Below are 17,448 nucleotides of genomic sequence, written 5' to 3'. Positions count from 1 at the left end.
TGTGAGAGATTTCCTCTCTCCCAAGGCAAACTCTTCATCATCCAGGTCCAAAAAGGATGATCCATGTTTTGGGAGATTACGCACCTGTTGCCTTACCAACATCTAGCATCTAGTAACCGGAACACCCCAGTTGTGCTCGCACCCAAACCGGAAACCCTGAAAGGGGCTAAAGTCGCATTTAAAATCCCCCATCATCTGGCAATCAGCTTAACCACAGGTTTGAACAACCCTGAACCCACAAGTTACCAAGGTGCATAGGGAAGAGCTAAGCAGGACAAGAGCAACTCAGCCCTACAATCCAAAAGACCTTGTACTCACCAAGTGAGAAACCCTGAATTCCTCTACAGATAGCCCAGAACTACCTGACCATTATTAACCACTTGGTTGCTAACCACCATGTAAAACCCCGAGACTATTTAGAAGATACATAATCAGACTTTGGACAGGCACTGAGTTCTGAAAGCAATGTCTTTGCTTACACCTGATCCCCAACAGAGAAAAGATTCAGAACGCAAACCCTTGGTTAGACTTCTCCGCTAAAGACAGATTTTGAATGCCACCAGATTAACCTGAACACTACCTACATCGCAGGGGTTTAGACTGCAGAAACGCAGTGGGAAACTGATGTTGTCGCTGCTAGCTGTGTGTTCGACTTTCTGGTGTGAATGAGAGAATAACAGCATACCTCTTTACTTCCTGGTTGTCTTCACAAGACCATGTTAAAATAAAATGTGATAGTGTTCATTTTTTCTATCAGGGTCGGAGGGGGGGAGAGGGGGGCACGGAGAACTGTTGGATTCCTCCAACATGGAAAGAAAGCCAACCCTGCATATACTTTTTAAATTATCCTTATTACTATTTCTTATTTTTAAACTGGACTTCTCTGCTGAACAAAGAAAATTAATGGTTGATGCTTTGTCTGAAAATTATCCCCAGCAGCCTCTAGACCAAACTCATTTTCTTCTCCGTTTCGGTCACATCTCTCTGTGCCTAAGGAATTTCTAGCAGACCACCTGGAACTGCACAGACCATTTCAAAAGGAGTTTTGGAATACAAAGAACAAAGAAGAATACAGCACAGGAACAGGCCCTTCGGCCCTCCAAGCCCGCGCCACTCCCTGGTCCAAACTAGACCATTCTTTTGTATCCCTCCATTCCCACTCCGTTCATATGGCTAGATAAGTCTTAAACGTTCCCAGTGTGTCCGCCTCCACCACCTTGCCTGGCAGCGCATTCCAGGCCCCCACCACCCTCTGTGTAAAATATGTCCGTCTGATATCTGTGTTAAACCTCCCTCCCTTCACCTTGAACCTATGACCCCTCGTGAACGTCACCACCGACCTGGGGAAAAGCTTCCCACCGTTCACCCTATCTATGCTGTTCATAATTTTATACACCTCTATTAAGTCTCCCCTCATCCTCCGTCTTTCCAGTGAGAACAACCCCAGTTTACCCAATCTCTCCTCATAACTAAGCCCCTCCATACCAGGTAACATCCTGGTAAACCTCCTCTGTACTCTCTCCAAAGCCTCCACGTCTTTCTGGTCGTGTGGCGACCAGAACTGGACGCAGTATTCCAGATGCTGCCGAACCAACGTTCTATACACCTGCAACATCAGACCCCAACTTTTATACTCTATGCCCTGTCCTATAAAGGCAAGCATGCCATATGCCTTCTTCACCACCTTCTCCACCTGTGACGTCACTTTCAAGGATCTGTGGACTTGCACACCCAGGTCCCTCTGCGTATCTACACCCTTTATGGTTCTGCCATTTATCATATAGCTCCTCCCTACATTATTTCTACCAAAATGCATCACTTCGCATTTATCAGGATTGAACTCCATCTGCCATTTCTTTGCCCAAATTTCCAGCCTATCTATATCCTTCTGTAGCTTCTGACAATGTTCCTCACTATCTGCAAGTCCAGCCATTTCCGTGTCGTCCGCAAACTTACTGATCACCCCAGTTACACCTTCTTCCAGAACATTTATATAAATCACAAACAGCAGAGGTCCCAATACAGAGCCCTGCGGAACACCACTAGTCACAGGCCTCCAGCCGGAAAAAGACCCTTCCACTACCACCCTCTGTCTTCTGTGACCAAGCCAGTTCTCCACCCATCTAGCCACCTTCCCCTTTATCCCATGAGATCCAACCTTTTTCACCAGCCATGAGGGACTTTGTCAAACGCTTTACTAAAGTCCATATAGATGACATCCACGGCCCTTCCCTCGTCAACCACTCTAGTCACTTCTTCAAAAAACTCCACTAGATTAGTGAGGCATGACCTCCCTCTCACAAAACCATGCTATCGTTAATGAGTTTATTCCTTTCTAAATGCGCATACATCCTATCTCTAAGAATCTTCTCCAACAACTTCCCCACCACGGACGTCAAGCTCACCGGCCTATAATTACCCGGGTTATCCTTCCTACCCTTCTTAAATAACGGGACCACATTAGCTATCCTCCAATCCTCTGGGACCTCACCTGCGTCCAGTGACGAGACAAAGATTTGCATCAGAGGCCCAGCGATTTCATCTCTCGTCTCCCTGAGCAGCCTTGGATAGATTCCATCAGGCCCTGGGGATTTGTCAGTCTTTAAATTCTCTAACAAACCTAACACTTCCTCCTTTGTAATGGAGATTTTCTCCAACGGCTCAACACTCCCCTCCGAGACACTCCCAGTCAACACATCCCTCTCCTTTGTGAATACCGACGCAAAGTATTCATTTAGGATCTCCCCTACTTCTTTGGGCTCCAAGCATAATTCCCCACTTTTGTCCCTGAGAGGTCCGATTTTTTCCCTGACAACCCTTTTGTTCCTAACGTATGAATAAAATGCCTTGGGATTCTCCTTAATCCTGTCTGCCAAGAACATTTCGTGACCCCTTTTTGCTCTTCTAATTCCCCGTTTGAGTTCTTTCCTACTTTCTTTGTACTCCTCCAGAGCTCCCTCCGTTTTTAGCTGCCTGGACCTACCATACGCCTCTCTTTTCTTTTTGACCAATCCCTCAATTTCCCTGGTTATCCACGGTTCTCGAATCCTACCCTTCCTATCCTTCTTTTTAACAGGCACATGCCTGTCCTGTAGCCCTAACAACTGTTCCTTAAAAGACTCCTACATGCCAGATGTGGATTTACCCTCAAACAGCCTCTCCCAATCAAGAGCTGCCAATTTCTGCCTAATCCCACTAAAGTTAGCCTTCCCCCAATCCAACACCTTACCCTTGGGACACCACTCATCCTTTTCCATCACTATCCTAAAGCTAACAGAATTGTGGTCACTATTTGCCACATGTTCCCCTACCAAAACTTTGAAGACCTGACCGGGCTCATTCCCCAGTACGAGGTCCAGTATAGCCCCCTCTCTAGTCGGGCTATCTACATATTGTTCCAAAGAACCCTCCTGTACGCATTTTACAAATTCCTCCCCATTCAGAGTCCCTGCTCTCAGCGATTTCCAGTCTATACCAGGGAAATTGAAGTCTCCCACTACAACAACCCTATTTTTCCTGCACCTATCCAGTATCTCCTGACATATCCGTTCTTCCACTTCCCTTGGGCTGTTGGGGGGCCTGTAGTACACCCCCAACATAGTGACTGCGCCCTTCCTGTTTCTAAGCTCCACCCAGAGTGACTCGTTACACGACCCCTCTGAATTGTCCTCCCTCTGCACCGCTGTAATATGCTCTCCAACTAATACTGCTATTCCCCCACCTCTTTTGGCCCCTCCTCTGTCTTGCCTGAAACACTTGTACCCCAGAATATTCAGCTGCCAGTCCTGTCCCTCTTTCAACCAAGTCTCTGTCACCGCAACCACATCCAAATTCCTCGTGAGCATTAAGGCCCTAAGTTCATCTGTCTTACCTGCTGCGCTCCTTGCATTGAAGTATAAGCACTCCAGACCTCCAGGCCCAGCGAGGTCATCCTCCCCCAGAGTGCTCTTCTTCTTTGCCAGCCTTGTCCCAGCCCCAAGCTCGTCCCCAGCCTCTACACTTGTAGACCTAATATTTTGATCCCCTCCCCCCTGCCATCCTAGTTTAAACCCCCCCGAACTGCACTAGCAAAACTCCCAGCCAGGATATTCGTGCCCTTCCAACTTAGTTGTGACCCGTCCTTCTTGTACAGGTGCCATCCTCTCCTGAAAACTTCCCATTGATCGAGGAAAATGAAGCCCTCCCTCCTGGACCAGTCCTTTAGCCAAGCATTCAATTTTACTAACTCCCTATTCTTAGCCTCACTGGCACGAGGCATTGGGAGCAGCCCAGAGATGGCCACCCTGGAGGCCCTACTTTTTAGCCTATTTCCCAACTCCCTGAATTGCTCTCGTAGGATCCCCCTGCTCTTCCTATCTACGTCATTTGCACCAATGTGTACAATGACATCCGTTTCTTTATCTTCCCCTTTTAATATGCCTCCTATCCGCTCGGAGACATCCATGACCCCAGGACCAGGTAGGCAGACTACCATCCTGGAGTCCCGTTCGCACCCACAGAATCGCCTGTCCGTGCCTCAATCGCCTGTTCGTGCCTCAATCGCCTGTCCATTTGCATTTGTTAAACCAACCTTGCCAGCAAAGTCTGTGGGTCTGTTGAGGTAATAGCATCCCAAACACCAAACCCTCAACACGAATGGCACCCCTTTGAACCCATAATAGCTGAACCATGATCAGTTTTGGAAACAGAGCGAAGTTACATACGCAGGATAAACATCCTTTGTTGACGTCACTCTGGAGAAGAAAGGTCACATGACCCAAGACTCTGGCCTTATGACTAGTTTGATATTACCTTTCCGAATTGTGCAGCCGTCTGCTGTTTTAACATCCACTTGGCAGGCCACGCTGGCCCATTTAACCTGACTCTACAGAATTGACACAATCTCTGCATGCCTACTTCATCTTGCAACATCAATGTCACCTGAAAAGGTGAAACTTACAATGTTGGGTCTCCAACCAGCTGACCATCAAGTGCCTACATGAAAGATATTTTTATTGGACTCTGACTTTGGGACTCTTTGTCTGCACATGCATGGAAATTCCAAGATGTATCACAACTTGGAGTGTCCGATTCCAAGTGGGTGGCACAGTGGTTAGCCTTGTTGCCTCTCAACGCCGGGGAGACAAGTTCAGTTCCTGGATTGGGTTACTGTGTGGAGTCTGGACGTTCTCCCCATGTCTGCGTGGGTTTCCTCTGGGTGCTCCGGTTTTTTCCCACAGTCCAAAAGACGTGCTGGTTAGATGCATTGGCCATGCTAAATTCTCCCTCAGAGTACCCGAACAGATATCAGAGTGTAGCGACTAGGGGAATTTCACAGCAACTTCATTGCAGTGTTAATGTAAGCCTACTTGTGACACTAATCAATAAACTTTAACCCTCCATGCTTCAACGAGGTGAGTGTGTTTTCATAACTCCCTTATGAACTTGGATGCCAAATGGGCACTGCAAGGCAGCTTGCTAGTTTTTAAGCCACAGGAAAGTTGGCTGGTTAAAAGACAATGGCAGCTGCAAATAGGCCCTGAGGTTGGAAGGGCAAGGCTGAAAATGGCAAGCTCAGGCTGTCAACAGCCGTAGTATTTTGTGGAGCATGGAGTAGCAATCTTGCCTTTCCAGGTTGTCTTCAGTTCCATGGTCAGTGGAATTGGCCAAAAGTACAGCATATGTTCTCCAAACAGATCCATCCTAAGATGACAATTGGGGTTCTATGTAAGTTTCAGGACTCAAAATTTGTAGGTCAGGAAGGGTCTGGCTGCCCAGCGGTAGGGCACTGTAGGTGGCATAGCACGCTATTCATTGCTACTAGAGCAGTTACTGATAGGACTACTGATTCTGTTTTGAGTCTTTTACCACCATTGGTGCTGATTTCAATAGATTTAAATGTGAATTTTGTAAATCCTAATAGTTGGATTTTTGCCAAATTCCTCCTTGTAATGTACAGTTTTATTAAACCATGGATTAGAATGCATGATTAATGTAAAATTTAAATGAAAATGTCCTGAGTGCTATTTACTTATTATGATTTTATACAGAATATTATCGACATTTAACCTTTCACATAAGATCCATGCAAATCAGACCTGCTAATAGTCCGCTTATCTAACATTTCCTTTTAGTGGTCCACTATCCAAGACTTAAACCAGGCCTTAACATGCATCAGTGGATAATCTGTTGGACATTATTTTAAAACCACCAATAATCCTTTTAAGTGGGTTAACACCCATATTAAATAACACCCATCAGAAAATCTCACCTTCAATGCCCTTATATTCATCAGCGAAATTACCTTGTACTTATAGTCCCATATTGCTACAGTTCGTTCATAGAATGCTTCTACCATAGTACACTTTCTTCTGGAGCAGCTAATTTTGCTGCAGTAGAGTTAATGAATGGTTCATCCCGTGTGCTGAAATATTATATTTGTATTATCAGATGACCAGTTAGTCAATTGTTTTTATATTGATTCAGGGATGAAGGATAACTGTTCTGCTCTTCTTTGAAATAGTGCCATGGGATTTTTTTATATCCGCCCAGGCAGGCAGATGGGGACCTCGGTTTAATGTTTCATCCAAAAGATGGCACCATTGACATTGCAGCACTTACTCAGTGCAACACTGAAGTGTCAGTCTTGATGTTTCTGCTAAAAAAAACAAAATGGGGCATGAACCCAACACTTTGTGATTCAGAGGCATGAGTGCTATCAACTGAGCAAAGTGGAACCTTCCTCTACTTCTATTGGACCCACATTTATTTTCACTAATCAGTTCCTGTTTACATATCTAGAGAAGCATTTGCAATATGTTTTATGCCTCTTGCTAGTCTACTCTCATATTCTCTTTTCTCTTTCCTTATCAAGTTCTTGGTCCTCCTATGCTGAATTCTTAAATTGTCAGGCAGCATTATAAGCTCCTTCCTTTGATCTAAGACTAAATACTATGAGGGCAATGCAAGACGCCAGCAGGAGGGCAGTGCAAGACGCCAGCAGGAGGGCAGTGCAAGACGCCAGCAGGGGGGCAGTGCAAGACGCCAGCAGGAGGGCAGTGCAAGACGCCAGCAGGAGGGCAACAAAAAAATTCCACAAGAAGGGCAATGAGAAAATTGTAGAAACGAAACAAGTGAACACTTCGTCGGAGACAGACCTGACCAACAGTGAAGCCAAAACGGTTCGGCTGAAATTAAGCCAAGTAGAAATGAAAGTTCTATTTGTGAAATGTACATGTCCAGTAAGAACGTGATGGATTACCCTCAGAATAAATGTAGAAATTAAAGACTTCAAAAGAAACCAGGAACTATTGAACATAAAGAGGAATCAGCAAAAAGAAATAACGCACCAGAGAAGACAAAACAAGATGAAATGACTGACAGCAAACTTAAAGGATAAAGAAGTTGCAAAATGCAGTTAAGAAGATGAGACAATGTAGAATAAGCTGAATTCCATAAAAAGCAACTAGGAAATAAGTCCAGTGAAGAATTGAATAGGGAGAATAAGAGCTTGAAGAAAGCTTGACAATGAGAAATTAACTGAAGAGGTAAAATTATTGAAATTAACAGCAGAATCAGCAATTCAGACAGAGAAAGCAACTGAGATTATGTACCAGAACAAGATTGTTGAAATGGTCACACTAATAAAAAAACATAAGAACCAATATGATAAACTGGTCGATGAAGAAAATGCTGAATTGAAATGCTGGAAAGAGAAGAAATTTTATCACACGGCCTAAGTACCAGAAATAGAGAAACATGACCACAGCTTCACACGTAACAGACCGAGATTGTGAAAGAGCTGTCAAGACGACATAGTGGCACAGTGGTTAGCACTGCTGCCTCACAGCTCCAGGTACCCAGGTTCGATTCCACGCTTGGGTCACTGTCTTCAAGCTTCAAGATCTTATCAATGGGCCAGCACCACTACAACAGAAAAAAAACATATTAAGTGTATAATATGAAACTTGCAGTAGTGGATCATGTTAGATCCCCGGAATTATTGTCTCTAAGACCAGACCCCCGTTATACTGAGTAGAGGGACGTTGGAGAGACAGATCATTCGTAAACACGACCACCTGAGGAGTGGTGAGATGCTCCAGCGTTCAGTGTTGCCATTAAGAAATGTTTTCGAACCCATAAGCACCGAAGAACCTTATCGACCTATTACAGATCCAACTGATATTTCTATGGAAACAAAAATAATGAACTGCTTGTGCCAGAAGGGGTGCCTGTCTTTGCAGTTCCTGTTAATGTTGATCCTTTGGAAGCATCTCAGACTAGAGAATTGCACCATGCTGCAAGAAACAGAAAAACCCATCAAAGACCTGATTTTATAATTTCCATCTCACGTATTTAATGTTTAGTTCGAATTTAGGATGGCGTAACTTATTGAAGGTTGAAGAAGGAGTAAAAGGAGGAAGTATTAAGGGCAACACAGCAGAATAGGGTCACCTGGCTTGGGGGACCAATTGGGACTCAGAGTAGGGAATCACCCCAGGGATGGAGCTCTCTTAGGCAGGAGACTTGTCGGGAGCAAGCTGCAGCCATGTGGCTGCTGAAAAATTCTTATTAATAAATCCTTTTTGTGTTCATTATAATGGAGTCTCTGTAAGTGCATCTTTACAGATGTGTTACAAGAATCTTACAGTAGTGTAAATTGAAACTACTGTTGTAAGACAAGAAAATGACAGACCAAAAATTGCTTGATGGCAGATATTTTGCATTGATCATTGACATTACACTATAGTTAAATTTCTGGAACATCAGTCCAACAGCAGTGCAGCGATGTTGATGTTGAATTTGGGACATTGTGAACATAGTGCCCGATGCTTTATCTCATTAACCAATGAAAGAAAAGGATAGAGAAAGAACCAAAAAGTCAAGCGTAGGACATGGGGTGAATTAAACAGTAAAAGGAATAGAGAGGGAAAAGAGACAAATTAAAAGAAAACAAAGCTTCAAATTTAAAATTAAACAAGCAGAAGAGGACATTGTAACCAGTTGTGTTTGCATATTCCTGTGTTAGTCCTTGAAAAGTTCATGAGTGAATAACAGGGTGAGTATGCAAAATATACAAACATTCTTGATGCATGAAGTAAAGAACAATCCATCATGATCATGAACTGTGGAACACCCACCGGGTACACTGTTGCACTGCTTTCATAAGAATATAGAAATTGTTAACTCCAAGGTCAATCTAATTCACCTTTTGCTATTCTGAGAGTCACATAATGTAATAATAATAGAATTGTTAACTAATCATTGCATTCAATCTCCATCAGTTAGCCTAGAACAGACCATAAACAAGGAAAACCCTAGTGTTTGGCGAACGTTTGGGTACCATAGCCTCAAAGTCACCTTTTTCCTCTCAAGCATGTGACACTTACCATGTTAGTTCTCAATTTACTTGTCTAGTATATCCCAAAATCTTATTTTAGAACTAAACCTATCTCATTTGCATTTGAATGAGTGGTCCCTAGTCGTGTGTCAATATAGCTTTGTATCCTGAAAATTATTGCCATCTAACAATAACAGGTGTGTGCAGGGCTGGCACTAAAAATGCTGCCAACATAGTTAAAAAGATACTAAACCTCTAGATACAATTCACTGCCTGCTGGTGTAAAACTTCACAGCTTCATTGTTCCCTTTCTGGGTCTCCAAGGTTGAATGTCAAGTCAGGGCCATAAATCACATCTTTAACAGAGTCCTTTATGACATTAATTACAGCCCTAACTGGCTGTGGTGGGAATAATTAGTAATAACATTGTAAATCCAGCAATTCCACGATTGCAATTAAATTCAACAGGGAGCCTCACGACAAGAAGGTACTTTTATCAGCTTTGGTATTCTAGCAGAGAAGCTGTGCATATTGTCCAGCAGTTTGATGTGAATCAAATCTCTGGTTTATTTTTTGAGTTAACTAATAGTAGCAAGCACTGTTGATCTGTCATTGCATTGAAATGACTTCCTGCAAATTTCTGACCCAACAATAGAGATGAAACCAGGGCTGCAACAGGGAGCAAAGCCTCTTACTAACAGTTTACTGTAGCAGGGTGTGTGATCCATTGCAGGAAGTTGCTCCATAGGATTTACAATGATTGCAATACATTGTGTAAAACCTTCTCTTCACCCAACATGTGCATGATATTAGATATCTCATTAGGACCACTGAGTAGAATGTAGCCATTTTCAAACACTTCGTAATGCACAATGAAGCATACATGGTATTCATATTTCCCTCCCTGCCTTTTGATCTATATTGTTTTCTCAAAAGCAAGTGCAGCTGTAGAGTTTAATTGTGGTGTGCATCAACTCTGCATTTATTTACCCAATTCAAGTCTTGATTCCACAGCTATGTTTTTGCCGGCTATTGGCTTTTGTTGACTGAATTCAATCTGATATCTTTAATTTGTAAACTAACATCGAGATAAAGATTGTCCATCCTTAATTCACAGAGGAAGCCAATCAAGGAAACAAAGGAACCACATGAAAGCTGCAAGGACAGCAGTGGCAAAAAACTTTGGACAGCCTGATTGAGTGGAGATTTGAGAACAATGATTGGTGTGGATATGACAAACAGCAGACTCTATAGCATTTTGAACAGGAATTTAACAGCTGCCTTTCTGCAGTGATGAAAACCTGACAGCCATCAGTATGGTTGTTAATAGCTGGGTCAAACTGGCGACACTGTAACTAAATCAATATGCATATGCAGCCCACATATATCTGGCTAAAATGTTGATTTTTTAAAAATTATAAATATGTTTGATACAATTCTGTTCATGGTGGTTATACACTATTTTTACATGTGAACTGATGTGCTTTGTTGCTTTGCCAGTTAGGGTGCCAGACATTTCCCAATCAAAGTATTTTGTAACATGTTGATTTCTACAACATTTTAACAAATTTACCAAGTAGCATCTCTGTGCAATATTGCTCTGTTTATCTGTAGTTCATTAATATTCTGAAATGTCTTGGATTGTTATGACTGCAGGTGTCAAGTTTGGCTTCCATGCCTCTGAACCAAGATGAGGACATTGTCTCAACTTCGTTGCAGTACTGGAGGAATAATGTACTGTCTAAAGGTCACCTTTCATTTGAGACATTAAAGCAAGGTTGATGTAAGAGATCCCATGTCACTATTTGAGGAATAGTTTTCACCAGTGATCAGGTCAATATTTATCCCTCACCCATTATCATTAAAACAGATTATTGAGTGACTGTTTTTTGGGGGGGATCTCCACTCCATATTTACTTAAGAATTTCGCTTACAGTACTTTAACGCAGGCTAAAAAGATTCATGTAAATACTCACATTAAAGGGGGGAACGGATTCTAATTTTATACTAAATACAAAGTGCTTTGAGGCATCCTGAGATTGAGGAAGGCGCTATATAAATGCAAGTTTTTTTTAATATTTATGTTTACTTTGGTATTATAGGCTGATAGATTGTACTAGTACCTTTAAATGTCTTTTTTAGTAGAACTTGGTTCAAAAAGGAAAAAATTGTCAATTATTTTTGCTAAAGTTGCATCATTGTCGATTTTGTTTTGCTTTTCTCCTTATATCATGATTTTACATTGTTAGTATTTATGGTGGTGGCGGAAACTTCCTCAAAGTAATACTAATGTTTATTTAAACTTTTAGCAAATTGCACCTGGAAGTCTTAAACTAAAAGCCAAGCATAGTAGAGAGCTGCATTAAGATGCTGATTAGGTATAAATAATACTTGTGGGGTGTGATGTCAGAGTGGAAAGAATTGTTGAGTCAGGCAGGGATCCATGCCTCCATTCCTGGAATCAAAAAACTGGATATTGACACTAACTATAATGCTACCAGAGTTCCAGGGCAAGTAATAGAGACAGAGAATATTGCCTAATATTTTCAAAAGGATGTAATCTTTTTTGAAACCAGTAACTACATGAAAATTTGTGCTTCTAATTGAAAAGTATGCCTCAGAAATAAGACTCCTAAGTAGTTCACAAAAATTAATAGATTTAGTGAATGCAATGCCCAAATACAGAATGAAAAGTCCTAAAATTCTATGTAGTAAAAACAAAATTTCACTTATCCAATTATAGAAACCTGTAGGCCTAATTTATAAAGACATGGAACTGTGGAATACGATTCTCAAAACACCAGTAAAAATCTCAGAACTGAATGGAATAACCATGGACTTTGGCTCATTAGACATTGGCAAACCACAGTCTTGTTCATCTATCAAAGATGTACAATGAATACAGTTGAAATAACACAAGGAAATTTTGAAAGCTGAGAGAGAGCATTAATAGACATTTTTAAAAATTTGGTAAAAGTAATGTACTACATCCATGAGGCTACAAATATGATGCATTATTTCTTTTTCGCAATAGGGCACACCTTGCTTCTACGTTACATCTCTTCTGGTCGATCACTGTAAGAGAGGTCTTGCATGGCTTCGTTCTTAGCTGTCTAAGAGCACCAGAATCTCTTCAGCAAAGGATTTCCTCCCCCACCAATGTATGCACATCTATACTATGCTGCAAGGTTTAATCTGGGCCCCCTATTATTTCCCTTTCTTATATTTTGCCTCTTGGAAGAATAATCTTTAGACATGGAGCCATTTTAATTTTCTTAAAATTATTTTTGATTTGCCACCTCATTCATGAGCAATGAACATTTGTATTGTAGTGTATAGATGGATCAGAGTTTTGATATTGTAATTTTCACATTGCATGTCTTGGAACAAGGAATTTTAAATAGTTTGCTTATTATTTTATTCCAGTTTTAACTTTGAACTTCCCCCTGGAGACGAATACAGTCTTGATGTTCAGGTGGCTGTATAACTGTACAAGTTTCACTTGTGATTTGAAATTCATTGAATGTAATAGACAGTTAATCATAATTCAGTGATCACTGGAGGCACTGATTCCCAGTTGAGTCCCCGATGCTTAGAATGTAATTAAAATATCAGCGAAGTAACATAAAGTGTGCTGTCTACAAATGCCTTGCAGTATATGAAAATTGACTATTCCAAAATATTTGTATGCCATCAGTAAGATGTATTAATATCTTCCATATTTTTGACTCCCTGTGGAGCTCACTGAAAATGAGCTATTAGTTCCCAAAAAATAACTTTGATTGCTGTAACATTTTTTTCACTGCGATACTTTTAGTGAAACTGAAGTACAAACCAGGGAACAATTCTATTTCATTGTGCACACCATGCATTTTGAAAGAAATTGAATTTTCCTTAGAAGTCAAACAAATATTAATGACTCCAAGATGGTGAACCTTATTCACAGTGTTTACAATGTGATTTATTAGTTGACATTCAAACAATTTATCATTATTTGGTTTCTGGTTCCACCCATTCCCCAGAAAACAATTTGAAGCATTCCAGTTAATAACTTCTAATTTTAGAGGGAGCAGCAAAGGATAAGGTACTGCGGAGAATTATGTGGGTTTTATATTTATATGTTGTTAATCATTTCATTATCTGTGTTAGGCTACAGTGAAGTAATGTTAAATATTACACAAATATTGGTAACAATTGAACGCAGTAATAATGAACTGTTTTTGTGGTGATGGTTTAACTGTATTATGTTTCAAATCAATTCTTCTTACCCATAGAGCAATAGTTAAAAAAGAAACATTCTCTGTCCTAATCTGTTTTACATGGCAAAATGTAATTAATAAAGTTCATTTGCCTAACAGGTTACATTACCTATTTAACCTTGTATCAGGAGCTTCCTTTACATCTATCAATTTGGGTCTCTGGAATGTTGAAGAACAATTTTGTTGATGTGAGTAACTGGCTTCATCAGCTCAAGCCTTTGATGCTGATCAGAAGTTATTAATGATTTTAAAATTGAAGATAACATGGATATTACTATTATGTAGAACTTAAAAATATGCGTTTATGCAGAACTCTCCAATACTGGCTGTGGCCCCATTGAATCTCATACCAATTGCACTATAGGGTTGAGGTCATTGAGATTGAGTAGTCATGGAAACAGTAACAACCAACATGTTCTCATACAACAGCAAGAAGTAGGGTACCATGTCCAGGACTTGTCGCACATGCAAGAAAATGTCTTATGAACTAATAAGAAAGGGAGAAAGTTAAATGTAATAAATCTTCATGGACTGAACATATGCATACGTACCTTGAATAAAAATATATTGTTTCTGTAGTCTTCCTTGCAGTATTTTTTTCTTTTGTGTAAGTGTAGCCAAAAGTTATGAAAAACACTTCAAAAGAAACATATAAAATTATCTGGCCTTGGTCTGGGAACTCTTATCCTTTAACACTAGGATATTATTTATCAATGCAAAGTTTTTTTAAAAATTCACAAGCAGTCATACTCTACATTTCATAAAGATTAAAAAGTATTGTAATCGTAATTTTAATAGGCAGTCTAATTTTACCTATTAAAGCTCATGTATGGTGTTGTTGATAACTGTGACAGGATTTAAGAAACGTAATTACAAAAACGCCACAAGTTTTTGAGAATAAAAATACACTTGCATCATCCTTGGGTTCTGGTAGCACCCTCCTCTCTGAGTCAGAAAGTTATTCGTTTATATGCCACACAGGAACATAATGCAGTAGTGAAGGGCTGCTGCTGTGGCAGGTGTTGTCTTTGTGACGTTGCATGAAAAGAACCACAGGGAAGCTTTCCCTGTATCCAACATTTATCATTAAACCAACACCACTAAGATTATCTCGTTCTACTCTTGTCTATCCAGTCATTGCCAAATAATCTTCTGCAATGTCTTCTCATCCTGCCCCTGCACTCTTTATTCGAATTCCCTCAAGAATTTGATTTGATTTATTATTGTCACATGTATTAGTATACAGTAAAAAGTATTGTTTCTTGTGTGAAGCATACTATACATAGAGAAGGAAAGGAGAGAATGCAGAATGTAGTGTTACGGACATAGATAGGGTGTAGATCAGCTTAATGTGAGGTAGGTCCATTCAAAAGTCTGATGACAGCAGGGAAGAATCTATCCTTGACTCCCATAGGATTGCTTTTCTGATGTTCAGAATAAAAAAGGTTAAGAAATCAAGTGAGATACAAGTTATTTTCAAACTTCAGAAAACTTAATTTGACATGCACCACAACAATTGTTTCAGAAAATAATGGCCCAGATCTTCCAGTCATAGAATCATCAAATCACTACAGTGCAGAAGAAAGCCATTTGGCCCATCAAGTCTGGCACAGCATCTTACACAGGCCCTTTCCCCAACCCTATTCTGCAACCCAATACGTTTGCCATAGCTAATCCATCTAACCTACACATTTTTGGACTGTGGAAAGAAGACGGAGCACCCAGAGAAAACCTACTCAGACATGGGAGGGAGGGGGGGTTAAATGTGCAAACTCCACACAAAGTCACCCAAAGCCTGGTCCCTGGTGCTGTGAGGCAGCAGCCCGAGCCACCATGTCACCCAGTCTCCGGAGATGCACTTTTAATCCATCAGAAACCCCAGCGTTAGCATACTCCTAGTACTTGCGCAGGAAGTTGAAACTTTCATTTGCGAGCTTTACCCTGCCTGGATTGCTCTGTGATTGACCAAAACCACACAAACTTGGGCTGTTTATCTTATACTTACCCTTGTTTATACAGGTATCTATTTTAAGAGTTTTTCATAGCAGGTGTATAACAAGCGAAATTCTTAAGTAAATCAGCCGGAGTGCATTCCAGAACCCACAGCAATGTTCACCACCACCAACCCCACCCCATACTCCCACACCTGACTGACCACCAATCTGGCGTTGATTGTCAGTCCACAGAAGATTCAGCCCAACGAATTTTCATGTAACTAGTGAGTACAAGTCAGGACAAATAATTGATCGCATTCTTTGTGGTGAGAATATGCAGGCTCCTTTTCTGCAGTGTCTTGTTCCGTTTCTCCTGAAAAACTTTGTAGAATGAATGATATCCAAATTCTGTTATTTAATATGAAACATCAAAGAATCTCATCAGTTTGCAGGTCATATACTTCCTTATCTCCAAAACTGGTCGCATTGTTTTTTCTTATCAGTTACTTAGATGATATTCTTACAAAGCCTCCACTTTGGCTGTGCACAGGTTTCTCCTGTTTCTCAGCAACCTGCACAGCACAATAAGAGCCCTGACCTCAGTCAAGATATAATCTTAATCAAGAAAATGAGGTTTCACTCGAGGACATTGTTACACTCCCTTCAAAACATGTATTAAAAGTCCAAAATCCTTCATGTTTCCTATTTTTTAACTACATGCTCAGCAACATCATTCACGAATTTTATGGGGAATTTTATGAGGCAAGCAGAGTGGGTTTGTGCACATGTGGGGAATTAAATCCCCTGAAATCAGTTTTGGATTGGGATCCAAGCATCATCCTGGCCTCGTCTGGGTTTCTATAGGATAGATCCCCTTAGATCTTCAAACCCGGGCCCCCAGAACATTACCCTGGATCTCTGGATTACTCGTCCAGAGACAATACCACTACGTTACTGCTTCCCCTTCCTGACCTGTTACCAACTCACTGAGGCAAGTATATAGTACGAAATGCTCCTTCAGTGAAATTGCAATGCTGGGATGGCTTGAACCATGGCCAGGCGAGAGGCTGTTGTGAAAGCACTTCTCTCAGTGAGTGCACTCACTGCTTTGACAGGTGATTGCCAACTTTTTGGAAGACACTCATGTCTAACGTCCCATTCATCCTCAGCTGCACTTCCCTGCAGCCAGGCTTTACCATCGCAAGGGAGCAGTATATGTATGTCCACCTTCCATCTCTGCTAAGGGCCAAGAGCAGAAGCATCACCACCACAACGAGCAGCAGGAGGAGCAACACACACTGCCTTCTCTTCAGCAACAGGCAGGAGGGATGGACTCTGAGATCCAAATGGAACGAGGCGAGAGCCCGAAACATGAGGTCGAGCAAATGATCAGTTCTTTTGCTGAGTCCAAGCACCATTGCCTCAGATGCACAAGCTCTTATGGCAGATCAATGCTGAGATCTGCAGCTTCCTGCAACAAGATCTCCTTCCCTGGTGAGCAGGCGGACATTGCATTGCCAGTGGCTGATAAGGTCCCTGCCACTGGAGGGGCATCTATGCACACCACAATGTCACTCTCACATGCATGCTGACAACTTCCACCTCTATCTCATTGTCATCTCTCTTAACCCTTTAGCTGTCTATGTGTATCAGACTACCTGTCTGAAATCGAGTATCGATGAGCCAAAAATCTTCCCATTAAAGAAAGAAGCCATTGCCTTTGGGCTCTTAGTCATCAATTTGATCCCTCTCTTGGTCATTGTCTCAGATTGAATCAGTCTCAGTCTATTCACAATCTTGATGTTCTATTTGACTAACAGTTGAGCGATTAATCTCAAATATTGCTAATCATACAGACCACAATCAACTCTATGCAGCAATTATGTCTTTGTCGTCTCTGGATTTGACTATTCCTAAGTTTTCCACCCTTCATCCC

The 17,448-nt window shown here is 41.3% G+C and overlaps 1 protein-coding gene across 1 annotated transcript in view; it reads left to right on the top strand.

Annotated features, from left to right (window-relative positions):
• Nucleotides 1-14,156, top strand: part of tm2d1 (TM2 domain containing 1) — an 87,140-nt gene extending 72,984 nt beyond the window's left edge. Inside the window, exon 7 of the mRNA XM_078218534.1 lies at nucleotides 10,437-14,156. The gene's annotated coding sequence lies outside the window, so the exon portion shown is untranslated. The remainder of the gene's footprint in view (nucleotides 1-10,436) is intronic.
• Nucleotides 14,157-17,448: the final 3,292 nt, after the last annotated feature.

The sequence above is a fragment of the Mustelus asterias genome, chromosome 8, assembly GCF_964213995.1.
Source record: "Mustelus asterias chromosome 8, sMusAst1.hap1.1, whole genome shotgun sequence".
NCBI lineage: Eukaryota > Metazoa > Chordata > Chondrichthyes > Carcharhiniformes > Triakidae > Mustelus > Mustelus asterias.
The sequence above is the reverse complement of the archived record's forward strand: the minus strand, read 5'-3'. Positions and strand labels throughout refer to the sequence as shown.